Raw genomic sequence first — 16,043 nt, 5'->3', positions numbered from 1 at the left:
ATCATCATCTATCTCCATGTTGTCATGACATCATCATCTATCTCCATGTTGCCATGACATCATCATCTATCTCCATGTTGTCATGACATCATCATCTATCTCCATGTTGTCATGACATCATCATCTATGTCCACATTGCCATGACATCATCATCTATCTCCATGTATGCTATCAAGTTACACTGTGAAGTTTGCCACCCTTTTGAGGTGATCATCAAAGACACGTTTTGTTTGGCCAAGTGTCCTAAGGCGTATACCTAAATTATATCATTATATTTTATCCTAAAAAGCTATGCAGTTTATATTCTGAAAACTATTAAAAATACACCACTGCCTGATGTAAAAAAAGAAAAAACCCTGAGGCAGGACATGCTCAGTGCTTTTGAGTAAACGAGGAGACCAGTATGTCTAGAGGAAGGATGGAGGGGATCAAATGATGCTTGATTGACAGTGGATGCTGAGACTGATAATAGGATTGCAACCGTCATGTCCAACCCATAAATTAAGTTTTATATGTTCATCAAAATAGCTTAATTTTTCTCACTGATGGACTTAAATTTGACTGTAGAAAATAAACTTAAGTGAATAGATTAGTTTATGTCTGTTTTATATATACTGGTCTTAACGTAAGAGTTTATTTGCAGAAATAGTTGCAGCTAAACATTTGTAAACTTCCCCAGAATATTAGAGATTCTAGGCGATGTAAACAGGTGTTCTATGAAAAAATAGAATTACTTGTGATATTTTCTTCATGAATATTGTTAACAATATAGGTATCACTTTAACATACATGACATTCATATTATTTTCATTGTTAGTATATAATCTGCATTAAAAAAAAAAATAGCATGCCTAAATAGAGAAAGCCAGATAATCACCTTTAGATAGTTTACTAAAGAGCATATGATCTTTAATAAAGCCCCAAAGCACATGCAAAATTTCTGATTAATCCTTGCCTTCATGTGCATTGTATACTGGATGGAAAAATGCATCAATGCATGTATCATCTTTCAATATCAGTAACTTTTAAATAATATTAAATGTTTATTAAATATTAGGCATTTTACTATATAAATACATCTTCCTTTGTATACGACTGAGAAAATAAATTTGTGGGACTTTTGTTGTTTTCTCTACTTTATCGCATTAAATTGTTAATGCAAAGGGGCATTGTGTATATATCATAAGCACAAGTGAATGTATTTATTCATTATTAAATTAAAAACATTAAACATCCTCTGTTCAAATAATTTGCATAAATGTAGCTCAAATGCAATGGTAGGTGCATATACTTTTATTTATTAATGAATTCTATTCCCATACTGTACTAAATTTAAGTACATTATAATGCAGAACAAGAAGCAAACACGTTTAAAGGTGGAAAAACACTTAGAAATAGAAGTATTTACCCTTCATGTCACGATGACACCTTACATGGTGTCCAGTCTCCCTGGGGGACCAGAGCTGTCTCATGTGCCAACAGCCAGTGCTACAATTCTTGGAGCTAAACCCTCTGTGGGTGCTGGGACCCGCACAGTGCGGCGAGAAGTGTCAAGTGTTGGCAGCACCCACCGGGGTGGCGGTGGTGAAACCTCAGGATTTCAGGGCACTTGGGCCCTCTGAGCTTCATCTTAGACATTTGAAAACGCAAACAGCACCGACAATGATAATACGTACTGAGTTGATATACTTTGAAAATTAAAACAGATCATTTGAAAATGATTTCCAAACTGTCAAGTATACTATAAATGTTTGCTACTTCAATAAATGAGAGGACTACCGCCTATTCGTCTCTTTTCCATTGTCCTTGACATATTTATGTTCCTCTTCTCTCTACCTTTTGCTCCATCTGCAGTTCTTTCTGGTTTATTTTCCTTGAGTGATTCTGTTTCTTTTCCCTCTGTCTCTCTCACGCTCTTTGATTGACCACAGGGGACCATGTTTGCTGGCTCTCTTAACCTCCTCCATGGGCTTAATGTGTTTTTATCTCATACAGTCCTCACAATGCTCTGTACAAGAGGCTGATTTTATCCTGATTTTATAGATGGGAATGCGAGCAATAGAAAGGCTAATAATGTGTTCAAGGTCAGAGCTGGTAAATTATAGATCTGAGACGTGAGTCCGACTACCGCAGTAGTCTGGGTCCAAATTGGAAAAAAAAATCACAGAGTAGGTTAAACAGGCAAAGTTTAATATAAGAAATACAACAAAAGAATAACTATAAGAGATAAGGAAAGGGAGAGTCCCCAGAAAAGTACAAACTTCGGAGGGGTTCAGACCGCCTTGGAGAAGGTGAGCTTCACCACCAACAGCAGAGACATCTCTGGCTTAGCCAGACTAGAGCCGTTGGGTTGCGAGGCGAACACTAGGTCCTCTTCTTAAGTTCAGGTCAGGTTGCCAAACGTCAGAACAGAGTGCAGACCGGTGGGGCAGAAGGAATTCAGAGCGTGTGGTGGCAAAGAGGCCTGGAGCGCCACGTGGACGTCCACCTCCCCTCCACGGTGGGTGTGTGCAGTGCAGGCCCCATGGGAGCCTCAGCCTCAGGGCTGGGAGACTGTCGCCTTGACCTGTGGCAGGGGAAGTCTCCGCTAGGGGCCCTCACACGCGGGAGAAGGTCAGCTGCAGGAAGAGGACTCTCACCCAGGGCCTGTGGCTGGGAAAGGCTCCCCCAGGTGACCTTGCCCTCACTCTGTACTCACCCTCCTCCCAAAACCTGGAAATTGCAGGAAGCCTCTTTCTCCTGCATTGTCACTCCAGTGCTATACTGAAAAAGTTTTTATATCAGGCTCACTCTAAAGGAGAAATGCTTGAAAATAAATTGTGTATCATAAAGCATACACTAAAGGGTGTATCTGGAGCAAAGAGGTAATAAATGTATAAATTAAATGCTGGCAAACTGACTCTCTCTCTCTCTCTCTCTCTCTCTCTCTCACACACACACACACACACACACACATAACATAGCTACAGAGACCTTTGTTTCTCTGGTTAATGGACTGCATCACTTTCCTTGCAGGGTTGTTCACAAAGGTCAATGGTTGGGATTCATCCCAATTAAACCAACTAGGGGGAAGTGTTGTTTATGTTTAAAGACTAGAAACATAATTGTATCTATCTTCCACCAGAGAGATACAACCAAGCCTTGAATTAAATCCTGTGGCTCTAATTAGCATCCAGTTCACATGGTGAAGCTCAGGAAATATCTCTCATCACCTACTCATCCCATTTCAGGCCGTTTACACAGAACACAACAAGGTGATGCAAACTCAAAAGTTGTTCCCAGACTATTCAGACTATTGAAGAACAGAGATGACCCTGCACCTGTTTTGAACTGGTGGCCACTAACCCTAGTGGTTGAAAACCAACAAAACCTCAGTAAATGGGCCCAGGGAGGCTCCAGAATATATGCATGGCTAAGGGTCAGCAAGCAGGATGGACAGAGAGGATGCCCAGGTGACTGCCTCAAAGCTGAGTTTGCTAAACAAGTTTTAACCCAGCCTTTGCACGCTATGGAAAAAGCTGCAGTTTCCTACACCTGACCTGTAGGCATTTTACCAGAGATGTAAACTTGGGAGGGGGCGGCATTGAATCCTAACCCCAAAGGGTCTGTTCCCTCCAGAAGACTCACATGTCCCAAGGCTACCACCTGTGGGCAGGGACTGAAGGAGGCATTCAGGTACAGCCTAGTGAGCCCTGGAGGCATCTGAAAGTTTTATTACGCTTAGCGGGCAACAATGAAAGGAGATGCAGGGACAGCTACACAGTACGTGGAAGAAACCTCTGGGTCTAACGCAGAGACAACACACTCTCCTTCAGGGGAGCTCACTAAAATTTGACCAGGAGAAAGGATGGCTTCAGAGTCTTTCCACTCTCCACCTGCCAAAGGCAATTCTACCTTGCCAGCTCTAGCTTTGCTAATTCAGTTCCTGGAAATTTATGATGCAGCGTCTGGGCTGAGGAATCATACTCTGGTTTGGCCTGGTTACACAAGGTGTTTTACGTTGTGAGAATTCATTGTGATGTATTATTAATACACGGTCAATAAAATCACTTCAAAATAACACATACACAAATGCATAAATAAGTAAAACCAACTGTTCAAGATGTTGATTTAAGACTTAAGCCACTCCAGGGTGCCAGGACATCATCCTATCCTTGAACAACTAGCAAAAACTGACAGGGAAATCCTTCTCAGGGCCTTAAAAAGCAATGAAAAGATCTCAATAAGGGGGCAAGTGCTGAATGAAGAAAATGCAACTTTAAGAAATGGTAGAGACTAGATACAAAAACTCAAAAATGGACAGCACAATAATACCTAATTGTAAAGTAATCATGTTAAAATACTGAATGAAGCTGCATCTGAGCTATAGGTTTTTTTTGTTTTTGTTTGCTTGTTGGTTTGTTTGTTGTTGTTGTTTTTTACTATTATTACTACTTTTATTTCTTTTCTTTATATTAACATTTTATATCTTTTTCTGTTGTGTTGCTAGTTCCTCTAAACCGATGCAAATGTACTAAGAAACAATGATCATGCATCTATGTGAAAAAAAAAAAAAAAGAAATGGTAGAAGCTCATGACACGTGCTGGCTCCGTCAGCCCCGCCCGGCATCACTTTCGGGGTGGAGCAGGCTGTGGGTCCAGGAAGCTGTCCCGGTGGAGGCCGAGCAACCCTACACATGGCAGCTGCACCTCCATCACAGACAATCACAGGCAGTGAGCATCTGGGATTTTGCCCTGAAGGCAGGAGCCCTTCTCAGACAGTTAAAGCATTGTAGGAAACAATTAAATCACACCAGCCTGGGGCAATAATCCTTTGCCTAACCTGGATTACCTGCTTTCAGATTTACAATAGTGCATCCTGGAGGGGGAGAAAGCCTATTTTAAAAACCAGAAGCAAGCACAGAGATTTGGAGAAGACAAGGAAGAGCCTCATTTCACTTTCATCTCAAATTGTCTTGATAGGAACTCTGAAGGAGAGCGCCAACCAACACAGCCAAATTGCAAAGACTGAGAAAGGTGTTTTGGCATTGCTTTCTTTGGTTTTATTAGCTCCTGGCACTCAGGAAAGTCCCTGATGTATTTTTATCTGGATAGAAATTTAGGGAATAGTCAGTTCAGAGATAAATTCCAGAGTTAAAACTTTAAAATATAAAAGTATATAGTGTGCAAAAAAAAAAAAAGAATGAAAAAAGATTGTAAGACATACAAAGAACAGAAAATGATGGACCATCAAAAGAAACAAGATAAAAATCTAGAAACCATCAACAAAGAATACCAGACTTTGGACTTATCAGACAAGATTTCTAAAAAAAAGATCCTAAAAATGTTAAAGGAGATAAAGGAAAGCACAGAGAAAGAACTGGAGAGAGCAGGAAAACAATCAATGAACAATATGAAAATTGCAATAAAGAGATAGAAAATTTTAAAAGGAACAAAACAGAAATGCTGGAATTGAATATCATAGTAACTGAAAGGATGCTTTTCTAGAGGATTCTTTAAGAAACAGATTGGAGTAGGCAGACAAAAGAAATCAATTTACTCAAAGAATATACACGTTTAATCATCAATGCGTCAAAGAAGAAATCACAAGAAGTATTAGGAAATGTCTTGAGATGAGTTACAACAAAAGCACAATATGCCAAAACTTATGGGTATGCAGCAAAAGCACTGGTGAGAGGAAATCTGTGGATTTAGATGCTTATTAAGAAAGAAGAGAGATCTCAAATCAGAGCCTATCCTCACAGCTGGAGGATCTAGCAAAAGAAAAGCAAACTAAACCCAAATTGAACTGAAAGGAGAGAATAACAAAAATTACAGGGAAGAGTAAATGTAATACAGAATAAAAAAACAATAGAATCAAAACAACTAAAAGTTCTATGAAAAGACCAACAAAGTTAACAAACCTTTATGCAAAAATAGAGAAAGGACACAAATAACTAAAATCAGAAATGAAAGGGTTATAATATTGACCCCACAGAAATAAATGAGAGGATTCCATGTACAACTGTATGCCAAACAAATTAGATAATCTAGGTGACATGGACAAATTCCTAGAAACACACAAACTACTTATACGGACTCAAGAAAGAAATTGAAGATCTCAACGTATTACAAGTAAAGAGCTTGAATCAGTGATCAAAAACCCATCAAAAAGAAAAGTCAGGACCAGATGGCTCATTGGTGAATTCTTAACATTCTAAGAAGAATTAACACCAATTCTGCTCAAATTCTTCCAAAATATTAAAGAGGAGGGAACATTTGCTAACTCATTCTTTGAAGCCAACATCACTCTCATACCAAAACCAGAATAAAAATATCATAAGAAAAGAAAATCACAGACCAATATTCCTTATGAATATAGATGTAAAAATCCTCAACAAAATAATACCATATTCAATCCAACAGCACATTAAAAGAATTAAACACCATGATCAAATATGATTTATTTATCTCGAATACACAAGTCTGGTTCAACATAAGAAAATCAATTATTGTAATACACTACATTAGTAGGATGAAAGAAAAAAATCTCAGTTGACACAGAAAGGGCATTTAACAAAAATTAACACTGCTTCTTAAGAAAAATAATTCAAAAAGTAGGAACAGAAGGAATCTTCCTCAGTATAATAAAGGGCATATATGACATAGCTAACATTTTACTAAGTAGACAAAGACTGAAAGCTTTTACTCAAAGATCAGGAATAAAACAAGGATGTCCACTGTCACCACTGTTATTTAACATTGTACTGGAAGTTCTAGCTAAAGCAATTAGGCAAGAAAAAGAATAAAACATTCAAATTTGAAAGGAAGAAGTGAAACTTTCCCTATCTGCAGATGACATGATTATACGAATAGAAAATCCTGAAGAATCCACAATGAAGCTATTTGAGCCAACATACAAATTCAGTAAAGTGGCAGGATTCAAGACTAACATGCAAAAATCAGTAACATTTCAACACATGATTAACAAACAATTGAAGAGGAAATCAAGACAACAATTCAATTTATAATAAACTAAATCCAGGATTAAATTTAACATGGATGGAATGAATTTATACATGGAAAACTACAGTACATTGATAAAAGAAATCAAAGAAGACCTAAATAAACAGAAGGGCATTCCGTCTGATGGATTGAAGATTAATATTGTGAAAATGTCAATTCTACTTAAAGTGATTTACAGATTCATCACAATCACACTCAAAATTCCAACAGCCTTCTTTGCAGAAATGAAAAGCCAATCACCTAATTTATATGGAAGGATAAGCAGCCATGAATAACCAAAATCATCTTGAAAAAGAAAGAAATTGGAGGATTTACCCTTCCTGAATTTAAAATTTAATGAAAAGTTACAATAACCAAAGTGGCATGGTACTGGTACAAGGACAAACATATAGACCAATGGAATGAAACTGAGAGTTCAGAAATTAAACCTCAGATCTATGACCAAGTGGTTTTTTACAATTGGTAAAGGGTGCCAAATCCACACTCAATTTCCATACCAATGGGAAAACGATGTTAGGAAAACAGGATATCCAATGGATCAAATACCTACAAATAAGAACCAACACTATAAAACTCCTAGAAGAAAACAAGGGGAAGCTTCTTCATACCTTAAGAATTTATATCAAAAGCATGAGTAACAAAAGAAAAATTGGATAAATCACACTTCATCAAAATTAAAAACTTTTGTGCAACAAAGGAATTCATGGAAATCACATGTCCAATAAGGGTTAATATCCAAAATGTATAAAGAAAGTACAACTCAACAACAAAAGCACAAACAATCCAATTTAAAATTAGGCATGAAAAGATGTACCACATCATCAGCCACCAGGGAAGTGCAAATCAAAACCACAACGAGCTATCATCTCATTCACAGTAGGATGTTTACTATTTAAAAAATGGAGAGTAGCAAGTGTTGGAGAGGATGTGAGGAAACAGGAACACTCACTCGTTGGTGGGGATGTAAAATGGTGTAGCTACCGTGGAGAAGAGTTCGGAAATTCCTTAGAACATTAAGAATAGAATAACAATACATCCCAGCAATCACACTTCCAGATAAATAACCAGAAGAATAGAAAGCAGGAACTTAAACAGATATTTGCACACCAATGTTCATAGTGTCATTATTCACAATTGCCAAAAAGAAAGGGAAGCAACCCAAGTGAACATCAACTGATGAATGGATCAAGAAAATGTGATACACACACACACACACACACACACACACACACACACACACAATGGAATATTACTCAGCCATAAAAAGGAATGACGTCCAGATGCACGTGACACATGAAGGAACTTTGTGGACATTATCCTGAGTGAAATAAACCAGAGGCAAAAGGATGAATATTGTATTATCTCACTGATATGAACTAATTATAATAAACAAACTCAGAATCTAGACTGTAGATTACCAGGGTAAAGACTGGGGTTAGAGAATGGGGAGTGGATGCTTAATTTGTACAGAATTCCGAACATTGAGGTTGATGGTAAGGATGTGGAAATGGACAATGGTGATGGTAGCTCATCACTTTGAGTGTAGTTGATGACACTGAATTATATAAGTGAATGTGATTAAAATAATATTGACAGAAGAAATATTAAAATAACATTAATGGAAGAAAATCTTAGGTTTTAAATACGTTACCAGAATGAAGTTCAAAAACAGTAGCCATATAGGGCCGTATAACACAAGTGATTATTAATGTAAACTATGGACTATAGTTAATAGTGTAACTATATCATTGCTTCATTTATTGTTACAAAGGTACCATGCCAATGCAAATTGTTAATAACAGAAAAAACTATGTGCGTGTGTGGGGTGGGTGGGTATATGAGTACTCTATATTTCCTGCATGATATTTCTGCAAATCTACAACTTATCTAATAAAAAAGTAAATAATAAACTACTAATTTAAGATGCTAATAATAGAGGAAACTGGGTGACGGGTATATGGGAACTCTCTGTATTAGCTTTTCAATTTTTCTATAAATCTAAAACTTCTAAAAATAATGTTTCTTTAAAAAAATGGCCATGCTAATTCTGAAAACTAAGAATAATGGGTGCATGCTAATCCTACCAGATATTATAATATATTATAAAGCTATTATTGCTAGTTACTACTGGGCCATGAATATGCAGACAGATCAATAACTTACTGAGGTGTACAGCTAGGAACACATGCAGAGAGGAAGTTGGTAACGTGATAAACCAGACCCCTTGAATCTATGGTAAAAATATTAGTTTTCAATAAATGATGCTGCCACAACTAGATATTCATTTAGAAAGAGAATCTCTCAGTTGATTCAAGCATGAGTTCCTAAAGGAGTAAAATATTCCTTAAAAAACTCTGGCAGGTCATGCACGGATGGTTCAGTGGTAGACTGCTTGCCTGCCATGTGGGAGACCTGAGTTCAATTCCTGGGCCATGCACCAACAAAACAAACAAGCAAATCATCATCATCATCATCATCATCATCATAATAATAATAATAGTAAAGCACGCCAAAAAACTCTGGGAGTATTCTTTTATAATTTCAAAATGGGGATTTGCTCTATAATTATGACATAATACCCAAAAACTATAAAAGAAAATACTTAAAAATTTATTTATATGAAAATTAACATCTTTATATGTGGCAGAAATCTAATAAGCAAAGTCAAAAGTAAAAAACCACACTAGAAGAAATTTTGCATATGATCACACAAAAATGGGGTAATTTCTCCAATCTATTAGGAACACACAAATCAATAATAAAATGATAAGCAATCCAAATAATATTAGATAAGTTATATGATTAAGCAATTCTCAGAAAAAGAAATAAAAAGAAATACTATGCTTCTTAAACATAATAAAAAATAATTGAGCCTATTTAATACGAGAAACTCAAAATTACTCTGAAATACTATTTGTATCCTATTAGATTGACAGAAAACAATAAATGAAAAAAAAATACTTTCTTGGTGAGTCTGTGGGGAAACAAACAATCATACATTATTGGAAGTAATGTAAATTGGTGAAATTAACACGGCAGAAAATTTGGCAGTATCTTCAAGTTTAAAACTATTTACCCTCTGAACCAGCAATTGCACGCCAAGAACTATATCCTATCTATATATTATCACCTGTGAGAAATAATGTATGCACAAGTGTGTTCACTCCAGCATTGTTGGCAAGAGCCAAAATTGGGAGCTTCCACATATCCACGGATTATTATTCCAGTTTAAAAAGAATGAAGAAACTCATTTCATAGGGGAGTAGAATAATCTCCAAATATATTTCTGTGGATAAGCAAGGAGAGAAACAACATGGTGTTGCTCTTACTTTGTTAGAAGAGTTGGAAAAGTAAGTTTGCATGTGCTTCTTAGTGCATAAAATATCCCTGAAAGAACACTGGGAAAGAGGTCACTGTTGGCTGAAGGAATTGGAGTAGCAGGGGAAATTCCACTGCGTATCCTTTGTAGCTTTTGAATTTGGAAACAAGTGAGTGTATAAAATTATCCTAATATATGGGCAGTGCGACAGGGGCTCAGTGGTAGAATTCTCACCTGCCATGCCAGAGACCTGGGCTCAATTCCCGGTGCCTGCCTATGTAAAAAAAAAAAAAAAAATTATTAATATGATAACATTACTGGAAGACCAGCAAGAAGCAGAGCCTCAGGTACCAGGCACTCAGCACCTTAAGATATGCATGCCACATCTTGCTATTTGTATGATGCATTGAGATCAGACTTGAAAATATGTCCCCAATTTGAACAAGCAAGCGTCCTTGGGAGTTATTGGCAAACAAACTATTATCCAAAAGAAAAGAAGAATAACAATCTGTATTTATGCATCAACTATTATTTTTGGAATATTTACTATGTGCCAGTAACTACCTTAAGAGTTTGAGATACATCCAACAGCAACAATAACAAAAATCCTTGCCTTTTTGGAGATTACATTTTAGTGAGCAAAGAAAGACAATATACAAAAACATAACAGGTGAAGACATTTTATAGCATGCCTATATTTTATAGATGCGAGAAGTGTTACCAATGGAAAAAATACAACTGTGTAGTAAGTAAAGGGGCTTGGAGTGAGGAGCCGGCTGGCATACAGTGATTTTAAATAAAACAATTAGGACATGCATCATTGAGCAAGTGATATTTAAGCAAAGACTTGAAGGAGGTGACAGAGTTAGTCATGAAGATACCTTGAGGACGAGTGTCCCAGACAGAGAGAACAGCCAGTACAAAGGACCCTAAGCAGTGAGGGATTTTGTGCATGCACACACGTGTGTGTTTGGTGTGTTTGGAGATCAGTGAGGATAGGGACATGACTGCAGTAGCATAAGTGAAGGCAGAGGAGTAGGAGATATCCACGCCCTCCAGAGAGCCTCATTCACCTAATTTTAATCAACTCTCCCACATACATATGCGTACATTAAAACCAATCAGTCCCCAAAGAAGCACATTAAAAGTTCATGTGTGTACGATTTTGTCAGGTAAATATTTATGTCTACGCTAGCATATATTTTTATCTTATATTTAATATATGTAATCATACATACAGTGCTTTTTAATATGAAAGGGGATATACTCATGTACCATTTACTGCATGGCTTCTCTCATCTGATTACATAGCTTGGAGGATTTTGCATGTCAGAATCTGCAGACTTCATGCTTTTTATAAGCTGCATAGTACTCCATCACATGAGTGTAAAATCATTAATTTAACCAATCCCTTAATTGTAGAAATTTTAGTTATTTCTAGTTTTTTGCTGTTGTTGTCATTTTGTTTTGTGGCTATCACAAGCAATGCTGCAATGAACATTCATGGAATACCTGTTTTGACAAACAATGGAATGATTTTCGTTGAACAAATTCTAAGCAACGGCTTTAGATCAAGTATATTCTCACTAACAGAATGTGAGAATTTCCCAACCATCTGTCAGCAATCAAGGTCATCAAACTCACATTTTCGCAGTCTGTCATCGGAAACCAGTGTCTCATTCATCTCCTGGCTTACATGCCTTTAATTATGAGCAACATACAGGATCTCTTTGTAGATTCATTGGTCATTTGTATCTCTCACTTTCCCATCACTGCCCTTTCCCCTTCCCTGTCCTTCCTCCTCCTCCACCTTCTTCTCTGTCTTTCTTCCTCTCCGCCGCCTCATTCTCCTTTTTCTTCTCCTCCTCCTTCTCTTTTCCTCTTTCCTCCCTTCTCTTTCCTTCTTACTCTGTAGGCTTCCCAGAAGGAGCTTAATTTTATACATTAAGGTTTTGATCTCTGCTAAAACTCTAGATATTTCCGAAGAAGTGAATAAGTTCACATGTCTTCCTGAGAATACATTTTGATTTGGAGATAACTATAAGCACTGAGGACCTGAAGAAGGCAAGTAAAGAGGGAAAATACTTAAACAGCTATTAGAGTTACCACAGGCACAGATTAACATACTTCCCAGCAATACCACCCTTAGTCCTAGGCACTGGGACTCCTGCCTTTGGTGACTGTGGGGCCCAGACTTGACAAAGTTTTTCTGGCTCTCATCCAGCCATGATTCTCCTCACAGCACCATGAGTCCATAGGCCCAGGTACAAGCCCAGAGCTGTTCTCTAACTCAATCCAGCTCTCCAAGGCCCAACCACAGCCCTGTTCAAATGTCTCTGAGACCTCCAGGAGTCCATCCTCCTGAGGCCTCAACCAATACTATTCTCACCTTTAGTCTACAGGGAAGACAAAAGTGTAGTATTTGAGAGGCCAGAATGTGAACAGAGCTTGGTGAGTATGGGCTCAGGTGTCTGCACTCACGCATTCCTGAGGTCCCTCAGTGCAAGACGGAGCCATGATGAAGAAGAGAACAAGAGGTGGGCCACAGGGGCCAAGAACCTCTATTTGTGCTCTTATTTAATGACCTACAAATGTTAGGGGCAGGTGCTTTCCAGGTGAAGAGAAGTTCCTAGCCCTCAGAGAAGCCATGTTAAAGAGAAAAGGGAAAAGGACCAAATGTAATGAGATTCTTCCTTCTCCCCACTCTTTCAGGTGATTCAATCAATGCAGTTTCAGAACCTTCTAAGTGTCAAGAGCTAAGTTAGATGATGGGAATATCCAAATGAATGAAACATGTCTTTCTTTCAAGGGGCCCCATTTTCCCTCCCACTTAAAACCCTTCAATGGTCTCCATTGTCCTCTGGATAAAGTCCACACTTTCTCATGGTGGGGTGGTCAGTTCCCTGTGTTACCTTGGCCAGGTGATGGTGCCAAGTTGTCTGATCAAGCAAGCACTCGCCTATGTGTGGCTGTGAGGACATTTTATGGACGTAAATCATGAGCACTTGGTTGCTTCCATGGCTGATTACATCTGCAATTGGCTAAGGGGAGTGTCTTCTGCAGTGAGTGACGCTTAATCTAATCACCCAAAGGCTTTTAAGGGGAATTCAGAACCGAGACTATCTCTTTCCATTTCAGTCAGCCAGCCTCTCCTGGGGGGTTCATTGAGGACCTTCATTGGAGCTGCCAGCTTGCAGCCTGCCCTACAGACTTTGGACTCTTACATTCCCATGATTGCATGAGACACTTTTATAAGCCTCATATTTACAGATATCTCCTGTTGGTTCTGTCTCTCTAGAGAAGCCTGACTAATACATATGGCATACAACATCCTCCATAATAAACCTCTGTCCCTTTGTAACCTAAAATCCCCCTCCCACTCGCACTCTGCTCCAGCTACATTGAAATAGTAACATTTCCTCAAATAATTCATGTTTTCCCATCCATGGGTCTGACTGTCCTCTTAAACACACACCTCCATGCCCATTTCCCACCTCCAGTTGTCATCCAGTTCTCAGATTAAAGGTCATTCTTTTCAGAAAACATTTCTGGCCTCCAGAACTACCCCTGTTCTCTCACAGTATCCCGTGAGTGCCCTGTCATCATTCGGATCCCGTGCTATGAATGCTCTCTATTGCATTGTCTCTACATGGAGTTACAGGATCTTTGAGTATGTGAACCAAGTCTTGTTAAGTTGGTGCACTTCACATTTACGATGGAGTCTGGTAAATAGGAGGCACTATGTAAATCTGATTCTTAGCCCTGTGTTTTAAGTGACTGGTGTGTATGGTTTAGCTACACGTTAGCTCTTCAGGACAGAAGCAAGAGGGGTCAGGCTGTCCAGCCAGCAGGTGGTGCTGGTGAACCAGGCAGCTGCAGCTGTGGAGACTTCCAAGGAATTATGATGTCACGAAGGCTTAGAGTCTCAGACGTTGGCTCTAGAAGAGAAGGAAACCATTTGGCTCAGAAGTCTTTGGCTTCTGATAGGCATGGACCCATTGGGCCATCGAGGGAGGATCAGAGCTTCCAGGGCCCATTAAAGAAAGACAGCTTTCGTGAGAAGCTGAGTATGGGCATCGTGCCTTGAGGAAAAAAGAGAGAAAGTAACCAGACCAGGTAACACGGACAAACCTTACCTCCTGGAGCCGGGCTCCATGGGATTTTTGTTCATTCACTCATTATACTGAGACCTGCAGCCACACAGTGTTGTTAGACGCTGAGGATAGAACGGGAAGTGAGACAGTGAGGAAACCACACAACCAAGAGCCTAGTGGAAAGTTAGACCTACAGGGAAACAATAATTAACTGCAATAAATTGTAGCGAGAAGTCCAGGAAGCTCCTTGAAGATATGTCAGGGAGACCTAGTCAATGAGTTAGTGACGTTTATGTTGAGACTTTAAGTTTGAAGAATATCCATCGCGGTGCAGGGATGGGGTAGGAGAAGGGTGTCCTAAGCTGGGAGAAGTTCGTGTGTAAAGATTCAAACAGAGGGGACTGTGAATTTAGCACGCATCTGCTCAGAGCCGGTCTGACGAGGATGAAACAGCAGTGGCTGCAGATAGGGCTGGTTTAGTGGGCAGAGATCAAAGAGAGGGCAGCTTTGCAGAGGCTGTGAAGGTCTTAGATTCTGCTGAGTATTGATCCCTGCCGAAATGGAGGAGTAAATTGCCCGAAGCGGATGACTGGGCTTAGTCACAGGTGTGATGACATGGTCTGGCGGGCTGCCGGGGAGGAGGGATGGAACTGGGAAGCATTTGGCCGTAAAGAGAAGAAGTGTTCTAACAGGAGGCACGTGGCCCAGAGGCGGGTATATTGGACAGGAGCCGAGCTTCCCTTGACTATTTCTGGGTTAAAGGAGGAGAACTGTCAGGAGGCTTGTGTTGGGGAAACCGATGAAAGGAGCACAGAGGTGCTTGGCAGAAGACCACGATGGAGACCTGGAGCCTGAGTGCTGGCTTGGGAGGCAGAGGACCTGCCTTTGGGGTGCAGCAGCTGCTGAGGGGCGTTGTGCCATGGTAGCTGTGGAATGCTGGGGCTGGGCAGCCTGATTCCTAGCCTGCTCCCGCCTTGGACACAGTACCACCTCTGCATTTGGGACCCACTTCTAAGATCTGACACAGGCCGCACGCAGGAGGCATCTGTGTTACCAACCAGGTGGGCCCTGGACGGGGGCTCTGAGTGACCTGTGATGCTCCATGCTGGCAGCTGGCATGACAACTGTTCCTGTCAAAACAGCCCAGCTTCAAAATAAGGCATTCAAACAGAGTCAAGAGGCTACTCTGCTCTTACACGGGCTTCAGCTACATATTGCTATTTACAGTAGTTTGCAAAACCCCAACCAAAGCCATTCTTGTCAACCTTAAAGAACACCTAGGGCTCTATCTGAGATTCTACAAAGGTTCCATGCATGAGGGCAACTTTGCAAAAACCTACAACCCCAGATGGGTCCCTGAACCAGATAAGTCCTGACCCAAAGGGCCCAGCCTCTCCAGGACATCAGCTAGTTCCCCCTAGCCTATATTATCGACAGCCCTTTCCAACATGAAAAAGTTAGAATGGGCATAGCCCAAACACCTCTAAAGAGTGGGAGAAAGGCCAAAGGAGAAGGTGGAGTTATAACAGAGAAGGTAGGCTTTAACAAATGAGTATGATGCTAAATCACTGCATCAATATTTCTTTTAGTCTCTGGTATCTTGGAACAGCTAGAAGGAAACACCT

This window comes from Tamandua tetradactyla, chromosome 4 (assembly GCF_023851605.1).
Source record: "Tamandua tetradactyla isolate mTamTet1 chromosome 4, mTamTet1.pri, whole genome shotgun sequence".
Classification (NCBI taxonomy): Eukaryota; Metazoa; Chordata; class Mammalia; order Pilosa; family Myrmecophagidae; genus Tamandua; species Tamandua tetradactyla.
This window is presented reverse-complemented; position numbering follows the sequence as displayed.